At 45.3% G+C, this 10569-nt stretch overlaps 1 long non-coding RNA gene across 1 annotated transcript in view; it reads left to right on the forward strand.

Moving 5' to 3' along the window:
- LOC145307648 (uncharacterized) overlaps positions 1-10109 on the forward strand; it is a 49451-nt gene extending 39342 nt beyond the window's left edge. The window contains exon 5 of the long non-coding RNA XR_013875541.1: positions 9687-10109. This is a non-coding gene — a long non-coding RNA (uncharacterized LOC145307648). The remainder of the gene's footprint in view (positions 1-9686) is intronic.
- Positions 10110-10569: the final 460 nt, after the last annotated feature.

Below are 10569 nucleotides of genomic sequence, written 5' to 3' on the forward strand. Positions count from 1 at the left end.
GCTCCCGTCGGTAGGTCGGAGTCCCTCAGCAGCTGTAGACCCTACCACCCTCAATCAGATGCAAGGACGACGAGGCGCCCGGGCCATGGTCAAGATCAGCCTGCGTGCAAATGGACCGACTGTGCGGACCTATGGTCTCATTGATACCGGTAACAAGTTGCATGAAGGAGTCGCCGTAAATGAGGAGTTAGCCCGGAAACTACAGTTGCCGATTGTTCCTTGCGATTTAACAGTGGGAACAGCGGCGAATGGCGGAGATATGGACGTCATCGGCCGTGTTTACAACATCAGCGTCATCTTGGGAGATGACTGTCCTAGCTACATTCGAGAGGCATTGGTTATACCTGAGCTTCGCACCCCCATCAATCTTGGGTGCAAGTGGGTCGAGGAGATTCGTGGAGTTCTAGATTATTCATCACCGGTGCAGGCGGCGTTAGTCGTGAAGCAGACGAGAGTTCCGCTTGTACAGTCCATCGACTACGAGGTTCCAAGCGCCTCAGAAGACGAAGAGCGGTCTGGAAAACCGCCGGGGGAGCACTCGCCCCCCAACCCTCAGATAAGTGTTTCATTGCGAGCCTTCGAGGAATTGAATGCAGAAATAAGTAGCTATAGTAGTGCCTTAAATGTTTGTAAACCCACTTTTAAAGAATTATGTAAAGCAGAAGATAATTTTGCGAATGGTAATGTGCACCATTCACGTGAGTTTTTAGCACTTAAACCGGATTCCATCGAATCATATGTTGCGCAACTTTCTTTTAAGCACAAAGCAAAAGCAGATTTTGAGCGCAAAAACGTTTGGACACGTAATGTCAAGGGACCGCTTCGTAATTCCCAAGGGCCGGCCGTTCGTTTGAAAACCGTCGCAGTAGGTAAGCGGCCGCGTCCTGTCCGTTTGTCCGTCCAAGCGACTAGGATTCTCGCGCCAGAGTCAGTGTCTGTCGTGAATTTTCTTCCTAGCCGAGAACTCCGACCGCAAGCGACTGTCATGGTAGAAGAGACCGTTTTAGATGATAGTCCAGTGCGTGTGTTGGAAGGAGTATACAGAGCCCAGCAAAATGGGATTGTCCGCATCCCCGTCGTGAATTTGCAGGAGCAACCGTGCATTGCATCGGCTGGGTGTGTGTTCACCGCCGAAATTTGTGAGGACAGCAGTATGGTGATCAACACCGAGAGCTTGGTGTTGAGAGAGCCCCACGAAGTTATTCAGTCAATGTCCGAGAGCAAGGCGAGCGACCCCACCAAGCCCATGACGAAGGAGCAGATGGAGAACCCCACGTTCAAGGAAGTATGGGAGGACCTGGAGATGGAGGACAACGAGCTACTGAACGAGCACCCCGACGTCAAGAAGCAAGTCAAGGAGCTTATTTATGAGTACAGAGACATATTCAGTCGAGAGGCCCCTGGGCACACAGACCTGGTAACAATGAAGTTGAAGCTCAAGCCAGGGACGGAGCCCATCAGGCAGAGATACAGGGAGTTGAACCCTAAGATGTTGAAGGATCTGGAGGCGCAGATGGCCGACTGGCTCAACCAAGGAGTGATCGAGCCGAGTTCATCGCCATGGGCGAGCCCCCTTGTTCCTGTGCGCAAGAAGGATGGAAAGATCAGATGGGCAGTGGACTTCCGCAGGTTAAACAGTTGCTTAGAGCAAGATAGTTACCCGCTGCCGAGGATACAGACTTTATTGGACCGCGCAGGAGGACATCGTGTATATTCAACGTTAGATGCCACAGCCGCCTACTTCAACATCTCCATCGATCCAGCATCCAGGGAGCTGACGGCTTTTGCCACGCCAACGGGTTTGTGGCAATTCCGCCGCATGCCCTTCGGCATCAGCACAGCACCAGCGGTGTACAGCAGATTCATCAGCACCGCAATGAACCCGCTGGGGAGCGAGGTAGCGCAATGCTACCTCGATGATGTAATATCTTATAACCTGAGAGTTGCGGATCATGTACCACAGATGCGACAGGTTTTTGAGGCCCACCGCAAGGCTGGAATCAAGCTGAAGGCAAAGAAGAGCAAGCTGTTCCAGAAGAAGATACAGTATCTTGGCCACATGCTGAGTCATGAGGGTATCGGTATGGTGCCTGAGTATGTGGAGCGTATCAAGAACTGGCCGCCGCCAACGACTGTCGCCGAGTTGAATAGTGTCCTTGGTTTTTACGGGTACTACCGGACCTTCATACCGGAGTACGCCGACTTGACGTGTGAAATGAATGCACAGAAGAAAGCCACGAAGCTAGAGTGGACCCCAGGGATGGATGAGCAGTTCCAGCAGTTGAAGGACAAGTTCCAGAATGCCCCCATCCGCGCTGTGCCTGATTTTGAAGCGGATACCCCGTTCCAACTGACCACCGACTACTCCGGAAGAGCAATCAGTGCGATCCTGAGTCAGGTTCAGAATGGCGCCGAAAGGTTGATCGCCGCCATGGGACGTAAGATGACTGGCGCGGAGCAGAGATATCCCTCATGGAAAGGAGAAGCCTCCGCAGTTATTTATGGCATCAGAAAGTTTCGGACAATCCTGAGCTTCAAGCCGTTCCAAATTAATACAGATAACAGCGCCCTCAAGCAGTTGAAGTCACTGAAGAAGAACACTGGCATGATGGCCAGGTGGACTGAGGAGCTGGCTGGTTACGAATTCCGTGTGGTTCATCGGCCGGGAAGACTCAATACCAACGCCGACGCGTTAAGCCGGCGCACCGATGCTGATATGCCAGACCCTACAGCCGAGGAAGAGGCTGAGCAAGAGGAGTACGTCGGAGCTGTAGATGATGAGCCTGCCGACGAGCTTCCTGACCACAGAGAACGGTACAGAGACCGAGTGTACAAGCATCAGTTAGACGACCCTATTTTAGAGAAGGTTCGTAGATGGATTGGCGTCGACCGGCGTGCACCAGACAAGGCAACTCTGCGTGGAGAGAGTAGGGACGTGCACCGGCTGGCCGAGATTTTTGACACTCTGCGAATTGCAGAAGATGGAGTTATTGAGCAGGAGATACAAACCTTCACAGGGAAGCGACGCAGAATCATGGTCCCTTTGTCCCTGAGAGAAGAGGTGTTCACTCACTGCCACAGAACTACCACTGGAGCGCACTTTGGCATGCACTCCACCATATCGAAGTTTTTGAGGAACTTCTATTATGTGGGACATCAAGCAGACATCCGCCTGAGGATCGCCGTCTGTCATGACTGCGTCCAGAAGAACATCAAGGCCAACATCAAGATAGGAGCGCATGTACCCATCCAAAACGGGTACCCGCTCCAGAAGATCTACATGGATGTGGTAGGCAAGTTCGACACAACCCCAGAAGGATACAATTTTATCCTAACACTACAGGACGGATGGTCGCGCTTTGTTCAGGCGTACCCCTTGAAACAGAAGACCGCCGATGAGGTCGCCACGACAATCATGGACAAGTTCATTTGTACCTTTGGATGCCCGCAGGCATTCCACAGTGACCAGGGAAAAGAGTTCTGCAACACCATCATGAAGAAACTCTTGCAGAAGCTCGGTGTTAAGCACGAGCTAGGCCCCGTGGCGAACCCCCAGAGCAACCTTATAGAAAGGTGGCACCGGACCATGGAAGAGACGCTGAGAACCGTGATCCAAGGACGGGAGACTCTATGGCCAGAGTATTTACCTGGAGTTGTCCTGGCGTACAACACAAGGATCCACAGCAGCACCGGCGTGACCCCCTTTCTTGCTTTCCAGGGTAGAGAGGCTACTCTACCCGCGGATTTGATTTTGCGGTTACCAAACCCTGACGATGACAAGGATATTCCCACAGCCGTGAGAAATTTATTGGACAGATACACGACCATGTATGAAGCCATGGCGAAGAGTCAAGCAAGCACCATTCGAAGAAATGCTTTGCAGTATCACAGCAATCGCGAATTTAGAGTAGGCGATAAAGTCTTTTATTTGGCACCCAACCATGGTAAAGCAAAGAAGAAGATGACCAAACATTGGAGTGGACCATACTTGATTACCGAGAAGTGTGCCGACGTTTTATACAAGATTCAGACAATACCAGCGGGAGAAAAGGAGGACTTGGTTGTGCATGTTGGTCGGTTAAAACCATATTATCCCCCAGCAATGACAGATGGAGACCCAACTTCTCCCCCAGAACCATTTGAAGAAGACGGAGATGAGGCAGGGGAGCAAATTCCCTTGAATCCAGAAAGGCAGGCGAAGCCGCCTAATCCAAGAGTTGATTTCTCAAATGGGGATGACAGCGATGAAGAGGGAGGACCCCCCGTTAGACCGGGAGGAGCACCACCACCACCGCCCAACATTGACCCCCTCAACCTTCCCCTACCGGATACACCACCGCCTAGATCACCAACGATGCAGCGCACGCCGCGCAGAGAGCAGAGTGAGAAGAGAGGGAGGGAGAGAGATCAATCTTGCGAACCGTCCGGTTCGGGCACTCAACGGAGAGATGCCAAGCGAACCCCCGATAGAGAGAGAAGCCCGAGAAGAAGCTCGCCCCCGCAGACACCGCGCCGAGATAGAGAGCGCGAGCGAGCTACATACACATACCCTCCTGCACCCCGGGTAGAGAAGCGCGCTCTAAGCGACAATGAGGAGCCGTCCACGGACTCACCCGAAAAAGGGGAGAGGGTTAAATCCGGAGGAAAGAAGCAGAGGAGTGGGACACTGTGGCAACAGCAAGTGGAAGAGAGCAAAGAGGTGCTAGACAGCTCGGACGAGGATATGGACCCGCCTGCAGTGGCTACACTTGCGCGGACAATCAGAATCCCCGTCAAACGCGGAGCAAAGCTGCCATACAAGGGTACGAAAGAAAGTGCGGGCCATGACATATACTGCCCCGCCCACACAATCCTTCCCCCTGGACAACAGACTTGCGTCCCTCTCAAGCTACACACCCGTGTACCCCCCGGATATTTTCTTAAGTTATTCGGCCGTTCAAGCATAGAACGGGAAGGAGTAATTTTACTGGCAGGATTAGTGGACAGCGACTACAACGGCGAGATACAAGCAGTCTTCTGGAACTTGAGTACCGAAGCAGTGGAGTTCAACAAGAATCAACGAGTGTGTCAAGCGGTGATCCTAGAGACTCGCGAGGTGGAATTTTATCATGTCGATAATCTTCCTACCACTGATCGCGGTGCTAACGGCTTCGGTAGCACCAACCAGTGAGGGGTACTCACTAGACATAGTAGATTGCACAAACCCTTCCACCATCAAGAAATTCAACAAGGAAACAATATGCAGAGCAGAGGAACCTACACAAGAAGTTCCAGTGAAGGAGCGCTACACCATTCTACAGAGGCCAACCCTGACAAAGGTACACGGATACTCCTGCGAAGTGAGGGTATCCTTGTACCATTTCAAGTGTGGAGTTTGGGGCCATCTCAAGTTACAACAGGTACGCCAAACCATGAGGCACGAGGAAATTACTGCAGAAAATTGCCGCCGCATGTCACTGGTTCAGGAATATCAAATTTCTGGCTACGGTGACCCGATCAAGGTGAAACTTAATCGCCCAACCTACGTTTCGGCAACTCTAGCCGGATCCCTGAAGATGGAAGACGACAAGATCACCTGCATTGGGCAGACCATCCGCATGGGCGACACCATCCACTACAACACTCTGAAGCTAGCTGAGTACCAGATTCTACTTAAAGAAGAAACTTTTCTGGTTAGCAACAACAAGGTAGAGAGTGAGACCGACCATCTATCTCTACCATGTCCATATCATAAAGGGGAGTGCATCACTGGCGCCGCGACATTCGTCTGGAATATCAACGACAGTTCCTGCACTCTACAGATGGTCAACACCATCAACCCCCTCACCACCATGGACACCTACCTAGTGGACCACCAACAGCAAGTTTTACTCAACACTACAGGTGCAATGAAACTAATGCATTGCCCCTTTAATGTCATCACCACGGACCACGACGGCATCTACCTGGGCAAGACCAGCGACCTCAGCAGACTCGCCACCATCGACCCCGGACAGATAGACGTGAACCTTCAAGCTGCAGTACATTTAAATTATTTAGCCTACAGTATGCGCCAAACCTTCAGCCAACTAGATGTAACACTACGGAAGACCATATGCGAAACCCATTACCATGGAAAGTCAGACCAACCAGTGCTGCTACATGAGCAGACTTATGGACTCTTGAAGGGAGACCTGTTGATGACCTTCCAGTGCACCAAGAGGACCCAGAAGATCAAGGACGACATCAATTGCTATCAAGATATACCTTTGGATCCTGATGGTTATGCAGATGCTGCAACTAAACATTATAAGTTGCATTCTACAAGGGTAACGTGTTCCGCGACTTTCCCCCTAACCGTCAAGTCTAAAGAAGGCTGGATTCAGCTGACTCCCGCCATCATCAAGACTCAGGCCCCCATGGAGATGACCATCGACACCCCTCTAGTTAACTGGACGGATTTCAGCCATGGAGGAATCTACACGGAAAGAGAGAGAGCTGAATGGTTACACACCCTCACCTTCCCCTCCTACACCGAGGCAAGCCTGAAGGAGATCACCTATGGACTCTGCATTGGAGACGGAAATTGTAACCAACTTTCTACCAACAACCTACCCCTGTACACCCTTGAGAATCTAGTGCCGGACATGGAACGCAAACTTGACTTATGGAGCAGCGTCAAGAGCTGGCTCCATGAATATGGCGACCTAATGGCATTCGCATGCCTGGTCATCCTAGGGCTAAAATTTATTACTGATCTGATATGCATTATCCTCACATTTCTACGTGTAGGACCTGGAGCCGCCATCGCCTTAGTTGCCCACCTTTACCTTTATAACAAGCATTCCTACCAGAAGCTTATGAGAAAGAAGAAGGCCGATACCAGAACTGAGAGGCGAGAACCTACGACAACAGCAGAGACAACGTCGCTATTACCAACGACATCAACCCCGAAGATCCAGATGACAGAGATACAGCCCATCATTATAGATCCTGCATCCTTGCCATCATACAACACTGCGACTAAAACATCTAGGCTATCAACCTTAATACCATGACAGAATAATAGGTAATATTGGCCGACCAGTCTATTGTCTTTGCCAATTTGAGCGTTATGTTATCTGGCACGTCTGTCTCGCCAGATAAAAAGGGGAGAAAATGTAGTGGGTCTTACTTGAGATACTTGTAAAATAAGCAGAATGACATTTTCGTGATCCTAAACGAGTGGACAGATTTTTATGAAATTAGTACCATTTTAAAGCGTTTATTTTTCTCTATTGATTTTACTTTTATTTGAATTTTTAAGCCCACAAATGACGGATCTCGAGTTTTAATTATGAAACATTTGTACTTATTATATTCTGTTAAAATCTTGTGATATCTCATATGAGGCCATATTTTTCCAAGAAATCAATATACATATGATGCTCCGCATTTATATGTATATTTGACCTTTCTATCATCTACGCGTGTAGGTTTTAGGCGATATTTAACTTATGTACTTTTATAGAGAAGGCTCCAGTTATCCAGGGATTTGGCATCCTCAATGCATCACGGAGATTTCCCCGGCACAACTGAACGTGACTAAACGGGAAACTCAACATACACTCCGGCCTGCTGATATATCCTACGCAGACCTACGTGTATCCCTAGCCATCCCTGCATGATCAGAAACGCCCCCTCAATACTTCAATACTCTCTGTAATTTTCCTATATGTATATTGATATAATATGTATTCATTAATTTTGTGTAAACTATACTTGTCTATTGAAAATACATCAGTTCCGCACAAACAGTTGTTAGTAGAGTATCAACTCCAATTTGTGGGCAGCTATTCCTAGCTGCAATTAATTATCCAGAAACATATAAAATCCCCTGTGGGTACTTGCGTGTAGTATTCGTTATTTAACTTAGCGGAGACGTACAAACGAAGGGAACGAGTTGCTTCGCTCTTGAATCGCTTCAGCCACAACGTTACCATTCCAACGAGAAGTGCCGCCACACCGCTCGAGGCGGGCTTTAATAGTTTTTAAAAAGCTATCTATCACGTCCGATCCGTTACAGTGTGATTTGATACTCAAAAAGGCGCGATTAAAACATTGCAGTAATAACATACTGAAATTCAAACAATTACATTTAATACTTGAATTTGTAGTAGTTAGGTACGATTAAGAAGGCGTAGCAACTGTATAATCATTACCAAAATGTCAGTATGTCCATTTTAAACATGAAGATTTTTAACTTTGTAACATCAAAAACTTTCTTCGTTAATTTAGGCATGTTAAAGATGTCATATCGATTTCAAATATTGCATGGTGATTTTTCTGATTTTTCAGTTCTGACATTCTACAAGTGTTAATGTTCGTTAGTCCTACTGTTTCAGAGCTTCGCTTTTATGGATGTTGTCATACTTGTTTAAACTAAAACCTGACATTTCCGATAGCTTTACAAACAGGGAGAAAAGCCATCAGTTCTTTTCAACTTTACTAATGCCATTTTGAAACCTCTTATCTTTGTTACACTAAAATTATTGTTTAAAAAATTATTAAAAGTCCCCAAAGTTTTAACCCAACAAATAGATGAACATGTTTAGAATCTTTGAATGGTTGAATGGTTTACAGGGGGTTAGGGGAGGAGCGGGGCAAGAAGTGGTCTCCTAAAGGGTAATTACTTCCCACTAAAAGTATAAATGTTGTCTGCTAAATTTCTATGTGACCTAGTTTTGACCTATTTTCATATATTGCTAAGCTTTTCGATAATTTATAAACGATCTTTAGAGATTTTACTAACTGCTGAACAGATATGGTTTTCCTGTATGGTCCTGGGAAGGTTTTAACTACTTAGATGGAGGGTACCACTCTCGATCAAAGATAGATTAACCTCATCTACAAACCATTTTTTTAAAAACTTTATCTTTTTAAAACTAAATTGGGGGAAAGGTCAATTTACCCCTTTTCCCCACTACAAGTGCCCCTAGAGGCCTCTGAGGGGCGTATCCACTAGTATTCGAAAGAGGGATAGGGAGTAATAATACTTAAATCAAATCTTAAAATGGTAGTATTTTATGCAATCTATTGCATAGAGTAGAAGTTATTTATCTTCGTATTATAGACAGCTTTCCTCGGATATTAAAAAGAAAAATTTTAGGATTAGACCTGGGCTAACAAAACTGGTTTATCAATGGACAGAAAAACCATTTTTTTAGTATGGCTTTGAAACCGATTAATATCCGCCGAATTAGAACTGGTTTCAGCAATACTAAAAAAATTGCATATAGTAGTAGTTATTTATCACATCATATTACAGACATGTTTCCTCAGATATCTTAATGAAGAATTTTTAGATTATTAACCTTATGATTTTTTATGATTATTTGTGGAAAATTGTCTGTATTATGATGCTATACATGATTTTTTAAGTATTTCTGAAAATTGGTTCTAATCCAGTGGATATTAATCGGTTTCAAAGCCAGACTGGAAAAGTTTTTTTTTGTCTATTAATATCTTGCTAACATCTACACTAGGGTAAAGCAGGCGAACTCTGTGTCGAGGCAAAGTCGGTAATTTTCAACACACTTTCATTAAATGACATTTTTCTCCATGTTCTAATCGACTAACATAAAAAATCATAAAAATAAATTGTTTGTTATTAGGGTACTTATTGGGTCTCATAGTCGGACAAAAAAAATTTTAGATTTTTTTTTAAGGTTGAGGCAAGTTTGAGTTGTAGAATGGTTGGTAATAATAAAATGTTATGTAAAAAATGGTAAAAAATGCTTTTTTATTATATTTAGCAACTTTAACCTTTTAGGCATGCTGTAATAAAATCAATATGTCAGAGATTTTTTTAAGCTTACAAATGGACTAACGACTTTTCCTTGAGGCGGGGCGAAGTCGGTCCGGTTTTTGATTCCAATTTTGACAAACTAGTCCTAGGTTAACGTCCTCTTAAAACCTGTTAGACTTTTCCAAGATCTTTCTAATGGTCTTGGTTCCATTTGTAAATAATAATTTTTTACCCCATTTAAAAAAATAAATGAAAAACCCTGCCTTACACTAATTGAGTTTTCCATTAGGCTACTGTGTTACTAAATTTAAATCTTGGAATGGTTTTAGGCTTTTTTTAGCTTTTTTTTAACATCCCCCCCCCCCTTCCCTAATAGTATATAGTATATGATTTTTAGTAACAATGTGTCAGATTAGGTAATTTTATCAACTGTGACTCTATGTCACTAAATGTCATATATGTTTTTTTGGCAACAAAGTGACAGATATGGTAATCTCCTCAACACTGACTCTATGTCACTAAATGTCATATATGATTCTTGGTAATTGGGTAATTTTCTCAACTCTGACTCTATGTCACTAAATGCCATATATGACTTTTGATAACAATGTGTCAGATTAGGTTATTTTCTCAACTCTGAATCTATGTCACTAAATGTCATAAATGACTTTTGGTAACAATGTGTCAGATTTGATAATTTTCTCAACTCTGACTCTATGTCACTAAATGTCATATATCATTTTTGGTAACAATGTGTCAGATTAGGTAGTTTTCTCAACTCTGACTCTATGTCACTAAATGTC

The sequence above is a fragment of the Acartia tonsa genome, chromosome 15, assembly GCF_053477335.1.
Source record: "Acartia tonsa isolate MP-2025a chromosome 15, ASM5347733v1, whole genome shotgun sequence".
In the NCBI taxonomy this organism is placed as follows: Eukaryota; Metazoa; Arthropoda; class Copepoda; order Calanoida; family Acartiidae; genus Acartia; species Acartia tonsa.